General features: G+C 41.1%; 1 non-coding gene across 1 annotated transcript; it reads right to left on the reverse strand.

Moving 5' to 3' along the window:
- Positions 1–15,948: 15,948 nt before the first annotated feature.
- LOC136126221 (U6 spliceosomal RNA) lies at positions 15,949–16,056 on the reverse strand. The gene has a single exon (XR_010656109.1). It is a non-coding gene; the product is annotated as a U6 spliceosomal RNA (small nuclear RNA).
- Positions 16,057–18,582: the final 2,526 nt, after the last annotated feature.

The following is an 18,582-nucleotide window of genomic DNA, read 5'->3' on the forward strand; positions in this document are numbered from 1 at the left end:
ATGGACACTTAGTGCTTCCATGTCCTGGCTATGGTAAATACTGCTGCAATGAACATTGCGGTACATGACTCTTTTTGAATTATGGTTTTCTCAGGGTATATGCCTATTAGTGGGATTGCTGGGTCATATGGTAGTTCTATTTTTTAGTTTTTTAAGGAACCTCCATACTGTTCAAAAGGAGCATTCTTATCTCCCAAGATGGAAAGAATCCCACCCAACAGGCCTGGCTAAGTGCCCCAATTACTACATTCAGCTCATACCCTTGGCCCCACCATATCCCTCCACAGCTCTCCACTCCTCAACCAACCTGCCATAAAAACACTCCGTTTTAACCATTTCTTCAGGTCCTCGTTTCCTTATGGAGGCTCCCATGCCACATAAAACTCATATTAAATAAATGTGTGTGGTTTTCTCCTGTCCATCTGTCTTTGCATCAGTTTAATTTTCGGACCCAGCCAGGGACGCTACAAAGGTCGACGAAAACTTTCTTCCTCCCCACGTGACATGTATCACCAGAGCCCATGCGCTCTAGACTGGGATGTACCATGGTGACCTACACTGATCTGCTGGACTGAATTAGTTATGTCTTCAGCCTTCTTGTCTTCTGGCTAAAACCAAATGCCGTGATTTCACGTTTATGTCCTGTTCTTTTTCTTTTAGTCATGTGATCCTGTCTTTAAATTTGGGGAGATGTGGAGAGAGGAGGCCATTGAGAGATGCTGCATGAACAGTGATCGCGTAGCCCGTGAACCTCAGAGAGACTTCAGTGAGAAAGCAGGGACCCACTGGGTGTGCGGGCCTTCCTGCGTGGGCCCTGCTGAGTTGGTGACATACTCGGTGCCCCAGCCCTACTAACGATATGCTCATTGCCCCTTCTGAGTGGACGGGCTTTCCTTTGTGGCAGACTCCACGGTCTAGGATCCCAAACTCTGACCAGGCTTCCTCATTCATGAACTGGTAGGTTTCAGTTAATGATTTACGCTTTCAAACACTGAGTCTCCATACAGGATTGACTTGAGGCTTCCCAAGTGCCTGCTGGTGAATAACAGGATTCTGTAGAAATAAGTTCTTTTTAAAAAGTCTGTCCTTGGCACTGTAATCTGAAACACAGTAATTCAGCCTCTCTGGCCACCTTCATGTGTCTCTTGCCCACAGAATTAAGTCGGAAGATCAGAGCCGTCATCTGCCTCCACATGTGATTTCTTGCTTGTCAGCTGGACAGGGAAGTGCCTCATTCGAGTATATTGACATTAGTCCTACTAACACATTTCCAAGTTCTCTAGCTGCCACGTTACTTGAACCGGGTCAACTCTGGCAGGGAGAGGTTTGCTTTTCCTTCCTGTAACCTCAGGACTGATTTAATTAAGCATCTCCTCCAGCCCCGATTTACAGTCTGAAAAGTGTTCTCACAGCAGCCTTTCGATGTGCTATGTTTTTCAATGAGCTGAAATGCAATGTTAGGTGGAAACACCATTCTGAGTATCTGCTGCCACCCTGAGAGCAGTTCCAACAAGCACATTAGTCTCCGAATGTTTAAGGGCAAAGGGTTGAATAAATGAGTGGTGGTTTCCTTTAGTAACTTAGCACAGTTCTCGAAGTCAGAGGAGAGGATGACTAAATTCCCCATGGGCTCCTGGGGAGGGCAAAGCTTCACCCCAGCCTTCTGCTGCGAGGAAATAACCATTTATTTATAAACAAACGGTTTATAAATCACAAATTCTTTTTTTCTTCCAAGATTAAAACTAAAAATAAGAAAACCCTAACACATAGGGGTGGAGGGATAAAGGAGAAAGGATGTCACAGCATAACTGTCCTCAGTCTGTCCCTAGGGACTTTTTGTTCTACCATCAGGCCCCAGATGTCCTCCCCGTTTGACAGTCCTGACCCCCCAACCTGCCACCTAGGAATGAACGAAGCCAAATTTCCCATAGGAAATGCCCTTTCCTAGTCTCTCAAAGGCTTCCACCTCAAAATGAAATCTGACAAAAGAAACAAATTAGATTAAATTGCAGCGCTAAGGGCTTCAGATTGCTCAGATAAAAGACTCAGCAGAGCTGTTAGGACTAAGCAAAATCGTCTTCTGCAACCTGGGGGGAAAATACATTTTCCTTTCCTTCAGCTGTTCTTGCTGGCCATGGTACAGTTTTCAATATCATCAGAAGATAATGAATCGGCAGTGGGAGAATGGAAGGACCAAGGGAAGGACATCAACCCGAGTTCCCACAGAAGCCAGGCTAGTAATATGTGTGAACAAAACTGGATCGGCGAGAAATTTCGCATGATCTCTCCAGATTTTTAAATGTTAGCAATCCATTCAATTAAAAACAAAAAATCCAGCGTGGTTCCTTCAGTGTTTATTGAGCACTCTCTATCTTATGCATCCATGCTGTTATTACCTTCTGTTCGCCAACGGGGAAAAGCAAGTCTCTAAGTGGCAGAACCAATACCTGCCCACAGCCTGGGCAACATTTTACCCACTAAACTGCCTGGGAGTTTTATAGATAGAGAGACAGAGGCCCGCCCCCCACCCGGGGTTAACTAATGTGACCAGGATCATAAAAGAGTCGGGTGAATTTTTTAAAAATAAATCATCAAACTACAGAAACTGAGAGGAGAATGTGGATGAGACATGCTGGAAAAGAAAAGAGAAAAAATGAAACATAAGATAGGTGCCATCGCTGGATGACAACAGGCTCATCCTAATGGCTGAGATAACGATGTTTTATTGAAAAAACTGCAAATTTTTAAACGTAAATAACGCTGCTTCTATTATTAGTCCTTGTGTTTGAAATCGAAAGGTGGAAGCTCATGATGTATCTGCGAGCTTCAGATTTAGTCTTCATTCTGGGATTTAGGTAGGCAATGCTGCCCTCTCCTGGCCAACGTCTTAATAACATGACTCTGTGTTTAAATCGGAACATTTTTTGTTTCTATTATTTTCCCAAAGTACTTTGAAGAATTTTGCATCCATTTAGCATCACATATAGGCATATGATATATTATTTACACAGCACAATATCCTCTCAATTTTTTTTTGAATTTTATAATTTTATTTATTTTTTATACAGCAGGTTCTCATTAGTTATCCATTTTATACATATTAGTGTATCTAGGTCAATCCCAATTCATCCCACCACCACCCCACCACCACCACTTTCCCCCCTTGGTGTCCATACTTTTGTTCTCTACATCTGTGTCTCTATTTCTGCCCTGCAAACCAGGTTCATCTGTACCATTTTTCTAGGTTCCACATACTCTCAAAGTTTTATATATAACTTGGGATTGGGTTTGTATCATTTTTACATGTGTTTTATAGAGAACTGGAGGAAATAAATGGAAAATAAATCACGTTGCTACTGGGCTCCTGAACTTTCAGAACTCAGTTCCTCAGGGAAAAAATGTTTTTCTCATGACAGAAAACTTAGACGAGCTCCAGAGCAGAAAATATTTGAGTGTCTCTAATCTGAACACTCTCTGACAGAAATGACTATGCCATTCCTTTCTAAGGAAAAGGGGTTATTACATTTGAAGGAAACAACAGATCAGTTCATAAATATATTTTTAGGTAAAAACAACGGTTGGTGGTGGTGAATAGAAAATCACCCTCTGGTTTCCTGCAGGGACAGATCATTTATACTTGGAGAAATCACAGACCACGAAGAGATTGCCAGATAAGAGTTACCATACCAAGAGTAGACACTGCAAGGCAATTTTCTTAGACCTGAGTGACAGCTCTCAGAATCACTAACAGAAGCCTGCTGCCTCCCAGCCTGTGCCATGAGCACCTGCCCTATGAGAGCCACACCTACATGGAAGTCACTATGTGGATGGCAGGTAGACCATCTAGTGACCCTAAAGAGAGAAAATGCCTTTTACAGAAATAAGGTTGGAGAGCGTTGTGCAAAGAGGAAGAAATAGAGCCACCATCAAGGTCCCTCTTGAAGAATATATGCAAGTGAGAGGAGAATGTTCACTCACCAAATCCAATTGTTATTCTTGGTGGAACTCTAAATCTGAAAACATATGGAAGCCAAAGCTCAAAAATGCCAAGAGTAGACTGAGACCTGCAAGGCACACTTCATTTGCAAACATACTAGCGTGCGTGACTTGTTTGTTTTGATCAGAATATTTTACATAATAATCCAATGTTTGCTTTGTCAGTAACATCAGAAGACCTGGCACCACTGGTGCTCTCTTTCCACTAGAGCTGAGGAGTGGAAGCCCCCTTGGATGGAGCATGCCCACTGTTGTTTGCCAAAGTCCCCACCACTCCCTGACACACACCCAGCCCTTTCCCTTGATTTACAGTTCTTGTCTGTGCCTTGTAGGCCTTTAAGTTATTTACCTTTCTGCTCTAGCTCAGAGAATTATGATGCACACATTTATTCGTTAGCAGCCACAGAGCTCAGCAAATTTAAATAGCACTCCAACTTGAGGGAGGGGAGGGCAAAGTTTGCAAGCACTAATTCTGATTTATCTCTTTTCATTTCACCTACACTTTCCCTCCATTTTTTCCCTTCATGATTACAACTTCCCTAAGGGTTTTAGGCATTACTTGAGTTAAAAGTTATCTCTAAAGCACCTCAAGTTTCGGTAAAGAAAGTTTTAGTATAAATCTATATTTAAAATAACTAAATCAGACTAATGGAAAGCACATTGAATTAGGAAGCAGAAAACCTGGGATCTTAAACATTTTCCCCTGATAAACTCTGGAGCATGAAATAATCCACTTAAACCCTCTTTACCTTTTAATACTCCATAAATAAGAGATAATAATACTTGTTCCTTCTACCTCAACGGGATTTTGTAACAATAACCATAAATCAGAAGACAGCTGAGTCTACAGAAGAAAATCCTATAAAGACCAAGACAGCATTACAATGATGCAGCAATAGAGGTAAACTAAATACTAGAGTGGTATTCAAAGACAAAAAAGGGGCTTCCCTGGTGGCGCAGTGGTTGAGAGTCCGCCTGCCGATGCAGGGGACACGGGTTCGTGCCCCGGAGCGGCTGGGCCAGTGAGCCATGGCCGCTGAGCCTGCGCGTCCGGAGCCTGTGATCCGCAACGGGAGAGGCCACAACAGTGAGGCCCGCGTACCGAAAAAAAACAAAACAAAGAAAAAAAAGAAGCTGTTTTGAAAAAAGAAGCTGTTGCTCTATAAACTTATCTTTGGAGAATATACATCAAAATGTTAATAGCAGTTATATCTAGGTAATGGGATTTGGGATATTTCCCCCTTTGGCTTAACTCTAATTTTTTACTTTCCCTATAAGGAACATATGTAAGCTGTGTAATGAAAAAATATAACAAACAATAATGAAAAAGACAGAGATTGGGAGAAAGAAAATAAAACCCTACATTTTTAGTTTTAATGGACTTGAATAATCACTGATTTCAACGGGAACCATATATAAAATTTCCTTTTATAGTAAGTACATGTCTTACGTTAGAAATCTGAAAATTAGAAATCTCCTGAGAAATATTTTTTACTATATTGCTAGCTAGCAAGCAAAATGGACTAGTTAAGGTGAAGCTGTTGATTAGCTATTCTGTGCCTTCCCCTTCCTAATATTTATCTCATCAGAATCAATTAGGCAGACTGATCCAAGCACTACAGGAACTTTAACTTTCTGATTCCCTCTTTCATTACACACAAGGCATGTGTAAATTTCTGTGCCTGTGTTTCCATGTCAGAAGGTGGAGTTTCTAATTCTTAACATCCTCTAGTAATTTTGCACTTTGTAGAGAAACTGTCACTGTATTCCCAGTTCAAATACTGCTGTAAACCCATGGTTCTTAACTGAGGGAACTACTGCTCCCCAGGGGACATCTGTCCATGTCTGGACACATTTTTAGTTGCCACACTGGAGAAGTGATGTTACCAGTGTCTAGTGGGTAGAGACCAGGGATGCTACTCCATGTCCCGTAATGCACAGAACAGTCTCCACAATGAAGAATTAGTAATAATGGGTTGAGAAGTCTTGCTTAAATGAAAAATGCCCTAAGTTCAGATATAGTAAGTATCATAAAGGTATTTCTGGAATCACAGGGATGAAGGTTAACAACTTTGTACCTAATAATCAAAATGGGGGGAGGAGGGGCACCATCTAGCAGATTTAAATTACCTGATAATTTGGTATTTTACAAAATATTTACTAGTCCTTTTCATAATAGCTATTGCTTACTGCCGAATGAGATTATTTCTTCTGAATATCCCATGTATTTGAACTCTGTAGAAGGTGACATCACAAAGAAAAATCAGGGAGAGTTGTGAAGAGCTCACTTTGTCACTGTTCACATTTTTCTCTACCCAGGAAGATGAGAGAAAGTGTGAACTCAATGCTTTGCTGGAGTAAAATGAAACCCACACCCTCAATATCAAATATGGTGACAAGACATCACTCCCTTCAAATGCAGAGAGAAAATTACTCTCAACAAGATATGTGGAAGCTCAGGGTTGTATAAATTTAAAAATTTTTTTAACTTATTCTGAAAAACAGTATCCTTAACAAAGGAGAATCAACTCTACACAAGAATTTTAAAAACACTCAGGTTGAAGTATAACAAAAGCAAGAAGATATATTTAGACACAAATGCTAGAACTGTTTTCCTTTGAAAATCCCTCTCCAGAAATTTCTCCAATTAGGCAAATAAAAGAGTTTTATACACCTTCTCAGATTTGTTTATTAGTGTGGATTATTGTTCCTTTTGTGTTTGCAAACAGTTTAAATGGGGCTTCATCAGTCAAGGAATTATTCAGGATAAAAATTAGCAAGTTATTTTTTGGGGTGAAAATTTTTACTCACTTTTAAAAATCCTATTATCACTCTACCCAGAGATAAGTTCTAAAGTAAATGGGAAAAGGGAGAGAGAAAAGACTCATGGAGACTTTGCCTTTATTGTCTTTGAGCTGAATCCTTGATATTCATTATTAATATGTTATATTCATAATAGTTATTATAATTGAAATTCATTTGCCTGATTATTCCCTTTTTGACCCCAAGGTCACAGAGCATCCTATTTATAATTCTGGTTCATGAGGAAATTGAAGAAGGGGAAGAACACGAAATAGCCTCATTGCTTTGTTGATTAACCAGCTGAGTTGGGCCTCCGGACCCCTGACCTCACTCTCTAGACTTGGTACAGCAGAGAGAGGGCTGAACATGCAGGAGAAGTCTGGGCAGAACACTGGCCAAGTATGTGGTACTGGCTGTCATGTAGCTTAGATACCAGATACCAAGAGAAAAAAATAGATATGAGGACTAATGAAAGCCTAATAAAATCCATTTCAAACTACTGCAGAGTAGGGTCAAGAGTCCTGGGGAGAGTCCAAAAAGGGACATGTGTGACAGCTGAAATCAACATCTCTCCCGACAGGTCCCATTGATTTACTTTGATTGGCACCCAGCTTGAGAGCCCAGCACACTGGTTTATGGCAATCAGTCCACAGGGCTGCTTCTCCCAGCCCCTGAAGACATCTTAGCTGCTCCCTTTGTCCCCTCTGGCCCCAAAGATGTCAAAGCAGACACAGGCAAAATATATGAGGAGAGGGAGTTGAGGGGCGGGGGGAGAAGGGAAGAGGGAGGAAAGGGGAGGGAGTGATTATGGAAGCACTCATGAAAACATGCATGGGAGAAAAACAAGCTCATACTTCTAGACTGCTCCTATTTTACTTCTAAATAAACAGTTAGAAACACTGTATAATTGTAGCTAATTTTTTTGAGTGTTCACTATGTGCCAAGTTCTTTCTAAACACTTTGCATATATTGACCCACTTAATCTCCACATCAGCCCTCTGCCGTTTGTACCTCCATCATCCCACTTTACAGATAGGGAAACTGGCTACACAGCTAGTAAATGACAGATTTGGAAAAGGAATCCAGGTGATCTGACTTCCGAGCCCATGCATGCTCTTCTGTGTCTTATGTAGCCACTCACCTTCCCAATACCTATACTGGACAGCCATTGCTACAGCCTGTATTTTATAGAGAGGAACTGAGAAACAGAAAGACTGTGCAATAATCCCACAAACCATGATGCAATGAGAATCCAAGTGTCTAATGCCCCCATTATGTTTTTCTGCCCTTCTGGTCACATTTAACAAAGTAACTTGATGAAAACATGTTTGGAACCAAGTCCAGTTCAACAAGTACATTAACATTATAAACAAGTAGAAAACAAAACACAAATGGAGATAATATACCCTTTATGTCAGTTAGGTTGTTCTGTATTTCATGTGTATGAATGTCTGAAACTGCAACTATAAGTCCCTAGTATACTGACATGAAGTATGCTTGAAAACTTCTGATGAGTAAATCAATCTATCAATCAACTAACGTTTGTTGAATGTCTACTATTAGGTGCAGCAGGAGATGAAAGATAATAAGAGAAAGAGATTAACCCTAACTTCCATTTAATGGCAAATGGGAGAAACTAAATACTTTAAAGATCAAGAATGAACGCATTCTCCCCTTCTTCCTTATCAAGAGAACTCGATTCTATTTGGGATGGCAAAGTAGCCAGTTAAAAATCCTCCCCTTGGGCTTCCCTGGTGGCGCAGTGGTTGAGAGTCCGCCTGCCGATGCAGGGAACATGGGTTCGTGCCCCAGTCCGGGAGGATCCCGCATGCAGCGGAGCGGCTGGGCCCGTGAGCCATGGCCGCTGAGCCTGCGCGTCCGGAACCTGTACCGCAACGGGAGAAGCCACAACCGTGAGAGGCCCGCGTACCAGGAAAAAAAAAAAAAAAAAAAAACAACATCCTCCCCTCTTCCAGATTTCTTTATGGTTAGAGGTGGCCATGGAAATCAGTGCTGGTTGATTGCAAATGAGAGCAAAACTCACAGGGTGGACCGTCCACGGTACAATCTCCGCAGGTCTCATCCTGCCCCTTCATCTTGCCTGGAGCATGAGCACATGCTCATGGTGGAGGCAAGGTGACCATGGAACATAGAAAGGAACCCAGGTCCTCAGTGACTTCCTCAGGCACCAGCACCTGCTCTGGGCTGCCCCACCCAGATTCCCCATCACACGCATCCTTGTCTAAGCCAAAGAAGCCAGGGCTTTCTTCCATGCAGCTGAACATAAGCCTGAATGATGGTAACTGCTTATTGGGTCTGTACATCCTCTCCCTTCACTGGTTTTGAGGAGCACATGTCTTCTAATTTCTGCCTATGTGGCCACAGGCAGAGATATGAGAGGGAAAAAACTAAAAGAAATACAATAAAACATTACTAATTGCATGTGATGTAACTTTTACAGGTTTGATTATTTGGGGAAATTATTTGGAAGGAAAACGGTAGATTTGTTATAACATTTTTTTCCTGCAATGTCCCCCATCTGTTTAATTTTTACACCTCTTCTTGATGAAATCACTGTTTGTGCTGTTTTCCTCTTCAAGTTTCTTTACTTTGAGGCCTTTGAACGATCTCCCACTAGACTTTTCCAGTCAATTTTTTTTTTTTTTTTTTTTTTTTGCGGTACGCAGGCCTCTCACTGTTGTGGCCTCTCCCGTTGCGGAGCACAGGCTCTGGATGCGCAGGCTCAGCGGCCATGGCTCACGGGCCCAGCCGCTCCGCAGCATGTGGGATCTTCCCGGACCGGGGCACAAACCCGTGTCCCCTGCATCGGCAGGTGGGCTCTCAACCAACCACTGTGCCACCAGGGAAGCCCTTCCAGTCAATTTTAATAACTATTTCTTGCTCCAGCACTAAACTACCATGATATCTAGGATATTCAAGATGATGATAGATTTGAAACATTATACAATTTATTCTTAGAGTTGAAAACTTTTAACACTCCTAAATCATAGCTGTTCCACTAAAAGATTTTCACATAACTTCTAAATTCACTGAAATGACTGCTCAAAAATTATTGTTAAAGGAAAGGAATCAACACGTTCTTTCAGATGCTTAAATAGTATCCTAGGCATCACTTTGTTAGCCTTAGACTCATAGAGCAGAAACAAAAATATTTAAGCCAAGCCCAATATTTTTTAACATTTTATGTTTTTTTAACTTCACAGAGGCTTAAAAAGTTAGATTAAAAAAGTTATTTTAAAAAACCTTACCAAAAGTTGATATGTCAATATGTATTCTGCTAAATCTACAGTCATTTATTCATACAGCTCCAGTAAAAACACCACCTCAATTTAATTGCCTCATTATTGAGAGAAAAGTTGGTTTGCGATTAGTAGCTATCAGGATGACTGCTTTATTTACCTCAAATATCAATACTCTTCACCTTTTAGTGTGTGAACCTAACTTTTAACTTGGTCATAGGAAAAAAATATTCCAAAATAAACTTACTAAATGAAGAATCCAACTCAGAAAAATTTGTCTGGCATTTATTCAAGTTCTACAAACTCATAAATAACTAAGAGATGAAGTTTGGGGCTGATGGAATCACTGCATAACATGGTAAGTTTATTTTCTAGGACAGTCTCTGGGTTTCAGATGCCTCAATCAGGTACATCTATTAAATGCAAATGACTGCACCAGCCAGGTGGCTCTGATACTTCCTTTCCTCTCCACTGCCGTTATTTGGGACTTCTCTCTCCTTCTGTCTCTCCTCTCCCCTCCACCTTCTCAACTATAACCCTTGTGATATTGCAGGATAAATCTGTAGGGCAATAGAGGAGGAAGGAAAGGAAAATGTCAGGGAGGAAGAAAGGTCAAACTTCATCACCCATTTCTTCTGTCCCTTCTGTACCTTATAACTTCTTACCCTGTCTGCTGGGGGCAGGGGTATTTGGGGAACCCTCCTATCACAGCACAGAAGATCCTTCATGATCTGGCTCTTGCCTTCTCTAATGTAATGTAATGGCCTCAATAGACTAATTCCCAGGAGGAACCCTACCCAGCTCAGTTTGAGCATCAGTCTGGTGTGCACGAGGCTCCTCCCTAAGCACTCAGGATGTTCATTCTTCCTGTGTACTCCTTCCCCATTTAACATCTTCCTCTCTACACGGTGAGCAACTTGTGAGCAGAAAATGTCCTTCACCTGTATTTTCAGGGCCTAGCAGCCTTTCTCAGTGACTGGTTCAAAAACACCAGCAGTGCTCAAAAAAATATTTGTTGTATCATGTATGAGTGGCCCCAGAACTTTTCCAATTGCCTCATCCCAGAGCCCCTGCTTTGGCCTTCCCCCAACTTTCTCCCACCAGAAGTTACTCCTCCTTGGTAAGCAAGGAAGTTAAAATTAACTGAGCTTATCAACTATGCTCCAATATAAAATAAAAATGTTTTAATATTAACTGAGCTGCTCTCCTGAAATGGAAATGAAGCTACTTAGGTCTTTTTGCTAGCCTGAAATCCAGAGTTATCAACTATATGTACCTTTGTCTCCACAAGGAAAAAAAAAAAAAAGAAGTGGCAGCACGTCACTGGAGAGGCCCAGACTTTCATTAAATGGGTGGGACTTTTTAAAAGAAAAAAGGTGAAGATATAATTATAGATAATGACAGCCAACATTTAGTCAGCCTTTATCCTGTCTAGATACTATTGTAAATACACTACATCTGCTGTAACCTTTCACCCTTGAATCAGCTCCATGAGGTCCTGATGTTCTCCCTGAGTTAGAATACAGAACACTTTCTCTAATCCATTAATATCCATTCAACAGAGCATTACCAGGCCTTTAAAAAAGTAAGTATATGTATGTGGAATCTAAAAAAACCAAACTCATAGAAACAGAGAACAGGCAGGGATTGGGGAGTTGGCAAAATGGGTGAAGCGAGTCAAAGGGTACCAACTTCCAGTTATAAGATAAATAAGTCCTGGAGATGTAGTGTACAACTTGGTGACTATATGCGTGTGTGTGTGTGTGTGTGTGTATATATATATATATATATATGCACATGCATACTGTATTGTGTATTTGAAAGTTGTCAAGAGAGTAGGTCTTAAAAGTTCTCATCACAAAAAAATTGTAACTTGTGGTGATAGATGTTAACTAGACTTATTATGGTAATCATTTCTCAATATACACATATATCAAATCATTATGTTGTACACCTTAAACTTATACAAAGTTGTGTATCAATTATATCTCAATAAAACTGGAAAAATAGAGCTGCTTCCAAAAGAAAAAAAAAAAAGTCTGAGGACTAGGTAGGATCATAAAGAAATGTGTATATAATAAGTGAGAACAGTAAGATAAAAAGCATATACAGTAAGTCCCCTACATACGAACCTTCAAGTTACGAACTTTCAAAGATGCAAATGTGCTTTGCACATCCAATCACGTAAGTTAGTTCACGTGTCTGGCGTACGTTGTCATGTGCGTGCATCCTCTACAAGTGGTTGTGCTTCTGTGTACTTTACTGTACAGTACTGTATAGAGTACAGTAGTACAGTATCTTTATTTCAAGTCAAGGGTGTCCGGAAGCAAAGCATAAACGCAGTGGTGATGTAGCTGGTACTACTGTACTTTTCAAGGTACTGTACTGTAAGATTTAAAATGTTTTCTTGATTTTTTGTGTGTTTTTTATGTATTATTTGTGTGAAAAGTATTATAAACCTATAACAGTACAGTACTATATAGCCTATTGTGTTAGTTGGGTACCTAGGCTAACTTTGTTGGACTTACAAACAAATTGGACTCACGAACTTGCTCTTGGAACGGAACTCGTTTGTATGTAGGGCACTTACTGTACCCCTATAATCTATAGCCATATAAACATATCAAGGTAATAAGGACTGAAAGGAATGTCCAAAAATGAGAGCACTTGAGTTGGAATGATGAGTAGTGTCTTTTTATATGTTATTATTGTTGTTTAAGACAAATTTAAATTGTAAATTTAAAACGTACTTTAATGAACTGGACCTATGTTTCAATGAATATCAGGACCAACTCATATTGGAGACTCAGAGAATTCTTAAAATTCTTAACTCTCCTTTTGCTCTTTACTTTTATCAGTGCCTTTTTCCCCAAGCCCCAAGCTGAATGCTAGTTCAGACACTGAGAAGAGTGGAGGAGGGGAAGAAGGAGAATTAACTCCTGTCGAGTTGGGTAAGAATGCTGGGGGAGGGGCGGGCGGCGCAGGAGTGGGGAGCGGTAGGTGTCTGAGCCTCAGCTTCCACCTCTCCACCAGTTCCCACCCTATTTAATAAGACACTGACGTCGCCTCCACCTTTTTTTAAATGGTACATAAACATATCTTCAAATCCTTCTTCTCCACCAAGTCAGCACCCTAAACCCTGCCTATAAGGAAATTCTGGAGTCACTAGTAGCAGAGTGTCCACTGTCAAGGACCCAGGAGACTCTGTGGGACTGTGGCCTTTTTCTACAGTGGAACAGAGAGGAGAGAAACAGGTCAGAAACAACCAGATTGTCAGTAAGAGAGAAAGTAAAAGAGGTCTTAGTAGAAAATCAGTGAGATAACTCTAAAGCTGACCAAAGATCAAGAGTTATTCCAACTCAGAGATTTGGGCTGACAGGTTTCCCCCGCCCCCACATCTCTTGGCCCCAAATTCCCAGACAATCTACCCACGAACCACATATCCCGTACTGTGCTGCCAGGTGTCTATCCCGCCCCTGCCAAGCCTGACCAGCTCAGAAATGTGAGGATCCCCTCTCTCAAAACCTGGCTGGAAAGGGAAGTAGAAGGTGAGTCAGGCCAAGGACGTCCAGGAGAGGATCTGTTCCTGGCTAAGTGAGAACAAACTTTCCCAGGAAACACTTTCTCAACCCTGCTGATCCCTTTCAATTGGCCAGGAAGGCTGTGAAGTTAATAGGTTTCTGTGGGCCGGGCAGATGACCTAGTCTAGGCAACTTAATTAACTGTATCCATGGGAAAACCCATGGAAAACACCAAAGAATCAATTACAAATGAGCCTTTGGAACCAAGCTGCTCCTACGTGGACCCTGACCTCACGGTCAGTGAGACAGGAGTTGAGGGTGTCATTTGCCCATAGGCTTTTTGCAGTGAGTTTTCATTTTTTATTGTCATGGCCTTGTTTCCTTGCCATATTTGCTTTCCCACCTAAATAAACGCTTAAACAAAACATTTTAAATTCAGATTTTTAAAATAGATAAATAAAACATTACAGGTATATCTGAAGCCTCCCCAACCAAAATCCTCCCTGATTTCATTGCCTGTCCTCATTATTCAGGGGCGACCACTGTCCTGAATTTGCGTGATGGTACATTTTCACTATGTAAGTATGTGTCCATCAGCAATGTGTACTTTTGTTTGGCACATTTTCAGACTTTACATAAATGTTACTCTGGACTCGCATGTCTTTTACTCAGTGTTTGCACAACATCATTTTTGAGAGTTACTCATATTAACATGACTCTAGTGAATTCACTTCTAATTGCAGCATTCTATTATGTGAATATATCACATTACTCCTATTGTACTCTTCTATTACCATCACTGTTCATTTTAGTATTTAATTGTAGTATTCTGTTATATAGAGATATCATCATTTGTTTCTTAATTCTCCTGAGGAGTGGAATAGCTGGGTGGTAGAGTATGAGCACCTTTAACTTTAAAGAGAAGTTTGGTAATGCCTAATACAACAGTCAAGCCGATTTATAGCTGTGCTACACAGGGTGAGAGCTTCTGATGTTTCACATCCTCAGAAACACTTGATATTGGCAGACTCTTTAATTTTTGCCCATTTGATGGAGGTGATATATAATCTCATTTTATGGCATTATCTTTATTCACAGATTGAAAGCAAAATCTTTTTCAAAATGATCTTTTAGGTTCATGGTTCTCATAGTGTGGTCTGGGGACCCCTGGAAAAATCCCTGAAACTCCAGGCAGACTTTGAGGTCACAACTATTTCATAACAGCACCAAATGTTATTTGCCTTTTTAACGCTCATTCTCTCCCAGGAGTATAGTGGAGTTATCCAGAGGCTACGGGAATGTGGTGCTGCACCGGACTGTAGAATCATCCAGCTGTCTTCTATTAAGCCCAACATTAAGGAGATTTACACAAACGTAAAGCAATGCCACTCTTCTAATTATTTCTGTCTTGGAAAAACTTATTATTTCCCATTTAAAAAAATATGTTAACAGACAATGGGTTTACTATTGGTCTTACATAATTAATAAATATTTTTAAACATTGCAGTTTTAATTTCTAATGTGGTAAGTATCACTAGATATAACAAACATATAAACAAAAGCTCTTTGAAGTCCTCAATAACATTTACGAGCCTAAGGGGCCCTCCAGATACCAAAAAGTTTGAAACTCCCTGTTTTAGGCCACACCCTTTTATTGTCACTTCCCACTTAAAGCAATGACAGCTGACTTTTGGAGGGGGCTTCCTGTGATGGGCCATCATGCTGAGTGCCTGAGGGTCACTTTCCCTTTAACCTTCAAGATACTATTGTACAGCAGATGTTGTGATTGGCCCCACTTGAGGAGAGTAAGCTGAGACTTGGGACAGTTGAGGGTCATGCCTGAGGTCAGGAAATGGGACTGAAGTCCAGCCTTGAAGCCTCCAGAGGCCTCCCTGCACTTTACCATCACAGCTACTGTCCTCCCTCCTTACCCCTCCAGCTTTCTTCTGAGTCATCCTCTGAGTCAGCCATCTTGAAACTGTCTACTCATCTTTGAATCATTCTCCCCTTTTTCCTCGAAATGATCTGAATCCCCTGCCCAAGGCAGCAGAGGGGCGAGAGGCTCTGGGGCTGGCTTCCTGGAGCTGGAGCTGCAGTAAGCGTGGCCAAGCCCCAGGCTTCCAGGCAGCAGAGCCAGCGGTCAAGGCAGTTACGCAGGATGGAGACCAGGAAACAGACCCCCCAAAAGGGCTGCTATAAGAGGGAAAACACTTGCTAGATAGGTTCTGGAAGGAAAAGTTGCAGAGGCCCCAGAATAAAAAGGCAGATCTTTTTTCCTCTGGGTTTCTTTGCCTCAGGCCTGCAGGTGGGGAGAAAATGTTAAAATCAGACATCTGCCTATTAACCATACCCATCTCTCTTTTTTTTTTTTTAGTATGGAAGGCTTCATGAATTTACATGTCATCCTTGAGCAGGGTCCATGCTAATCTACTCTGTATGGTTCCAATTTTTAGTATATGTGCTGCCGAAGCGAGCACACATATCCATCTCTTAATCTCTTATTCCCACTCACTGATTTTCTTCATTCAGCAAATACAGTGGTGTGATAAGTGGGTTTTGACGGGATAATAATACCAGCTGATGTTTATTGGTGTGAAATTATGCAGGTGCCTAGAAATGGGGATGAAAAGAAATGAGAGCCAGCTCATGAAGAGTTTGGATTTTACCTGGAAGGTTTAATCAAGAGGGAGCAACATGCTCCGATTTGCTTTTACAAAGATCCTTCTGCTGCAGAGTGAAGAATGGATTGCTGGGGAGCAGGGCAGGAGGCAGAAAACAATGAGGACTGGAATTAGCATAGGACTAGTAGGGATGGATGAAATCAGTGACGGAGAGGCAGGAAGCAAACATGTGAATGGTTTCTCACATGCCTAGAATTTACTCCCGTAGCCTCCTAACTGGATTTCTCACCACCAAGATTTTTTTTCCCCCTTCCAATCAACTCTGAGATTAACCTTCCTTAGATACCATTTATCCAGTTGAGGAGTACTATATAGCCTACTGCTTAAGTGCATTGGCAGTAGGGCCAAACAGCTTGGATTCAAATCCTGTCTCAGCCACTTTACAATGACCAGTTTCCCTCATCTGAAAAATGAGGTCCTGAAAATGGTGTTTACACTCCAGGGGTGCTGTGAGTCAATGTATATAGAAGAACTTGTATCATTACTTGTGTATGGTAATCCTTCAATAAAAAAAGTAATTACTATTATGGCATTTCTCTACTCAGAAACCTTCCATAGTGGAGAGGGGCAAGGTAGGGATATGGGATTAAGAGATACAAACTACTATGGATAAAATAGCAACAAAAATATATTGTACAGCACAGGGAATGATAGCCATTATTTTATAACTTCTAATGAAGTATAATCTATAAAAATATTGAATCACTATGCTATGCACCTGAAACTAAAATAATACTGTAAATCAACTATAATTTTAAAAAAAGAAACCTTCCATAGAAAACCTTTTATTTCCATTTGCTAGAATGGCAAGGCCTGCCTCTCCAGATCCTTCATAATCCAGGCCCACTATACCGCTCAGCCTCATCTAATGCTATTCCTCCAAATATGTTCCCCAAATATACCAGATACAGCACATCTGTGCCTTGGTCATGCAGTTTCCCTCATTTCAAATGCCTTTCTTTTTCCCATCTATCCTCCCAATCTATCTGTCCCTTAAATGCTCATTACCACTTCCAGAAAAATGATTCCAAATGCAGTGACCAGCGACCATACCCTGTGAAATCATTTTCCCCCAAGCAGGACAGCATGTCATTCCAACCAGGAGGCTATCACTCCAAATAACTCACAAAGCCACTCACACTCCTACCTGTCACTGCTATCTAAATGCTAAGCACTCACAGAAGGCCCAGAGCATAAACTTGTCTTTCCCATGCTTCGTGGAGCACTATGGATGCCCCCAGAAGCCCATAAATAAAAGATAACTTTGGTACAAGTTGAGTTTTCATCAGGACTAACAGCTATGAAATATTTAAAGGCTCTTTTGGGCTATTAACCCAAACCAATGTTGTGTGTTCGAAAGAGATAGGACCAAAAATATACGAACTAACTGACCAAAATATATCCTAGGGGAAGCAAAGTCTTACCCAAAGCAGGACTTCATAAAGCGCATGCGTCCTTCCGTGCTTCATGTCTTTTGTTTTCATGCCTTATTGAGGTGTGATTAGAAAGAAGAGACTGCACAACATTGGTAAATCTCATGCCCTTTTAACCACAAAGCTTTATAAAGATCAGCATTTGTGTTAGGCTACTTAAAATTCTCTTATATTTTCAAACATGACAGTGTAATGATAAAATCAAGTTTGCCTACAGGGAGGTTTTCCACACCTATAAGTTACTAGAAATTCTCCTTAGTTGGGAAAAATGTGTTCTAGAAACTAGAAGAATTTATTTTTCAATGAAAAATGATAACTGCATTTTTTAAACAAGGAAATTGTGGGCACTTATTTGCTTTTGGCTAAAAATAAAAGATTTTTTCTAAATTGGGCCCCTCATTAACTACAATCTCTCTATAGATAGCACTCAGTTCAGTAGACTGTGTGGAGAGACAGAGGAGAACTTCTCTCCATGTTCTCAGAGACATTCAGAGAGATTAAGAGCGGGAGAGTGGGCTTCCCTGGTGGTACAGTGGTTGAGAGTCCGCCTGCCGATGCAGGGGACACGGGTTCGTGCCCCAGTCCGGGAAGATCCTACATGCCACGGAGCGGCTGCGCCCGTGAGCCATGGCCACTAAGCCTGCGCATCTGGAGCCTGTGCTCCGCAACGGGAGAGGCCACAACAGTGAGAGGCCCGCGTACCGCAAAAAAAAAAAAGTGGGAGAGTGCATCAAAGTGGTACCAAGTACCAGACCTCAGGAAACATTTACTTTTTATTGATTCCCTTATTTAGTCAACATTTACTGAGCCCCTGATTTTTACTGGGCTGCATAGCTTTGCCCCAGCAGCAGTTTACAAAATATTTTGAGACGTAAGATGCAAATGTTCA

The sequence above is a fragment of the Phocoena phocoena genome, chromosome 7 (assembly GCF_963924675.1).
Source record: "Phocoena phocoena chromosome 7, mPhoPho1.1, whole genome shotgun sequence".
NCBI classification, from domain to species: domain Eukaryota; kingdom Metazoa; phylum Chordata; class Mammalia; order Artiodactyla; family Phocoenidae; genus Phocoena; species Phocoena phocoena.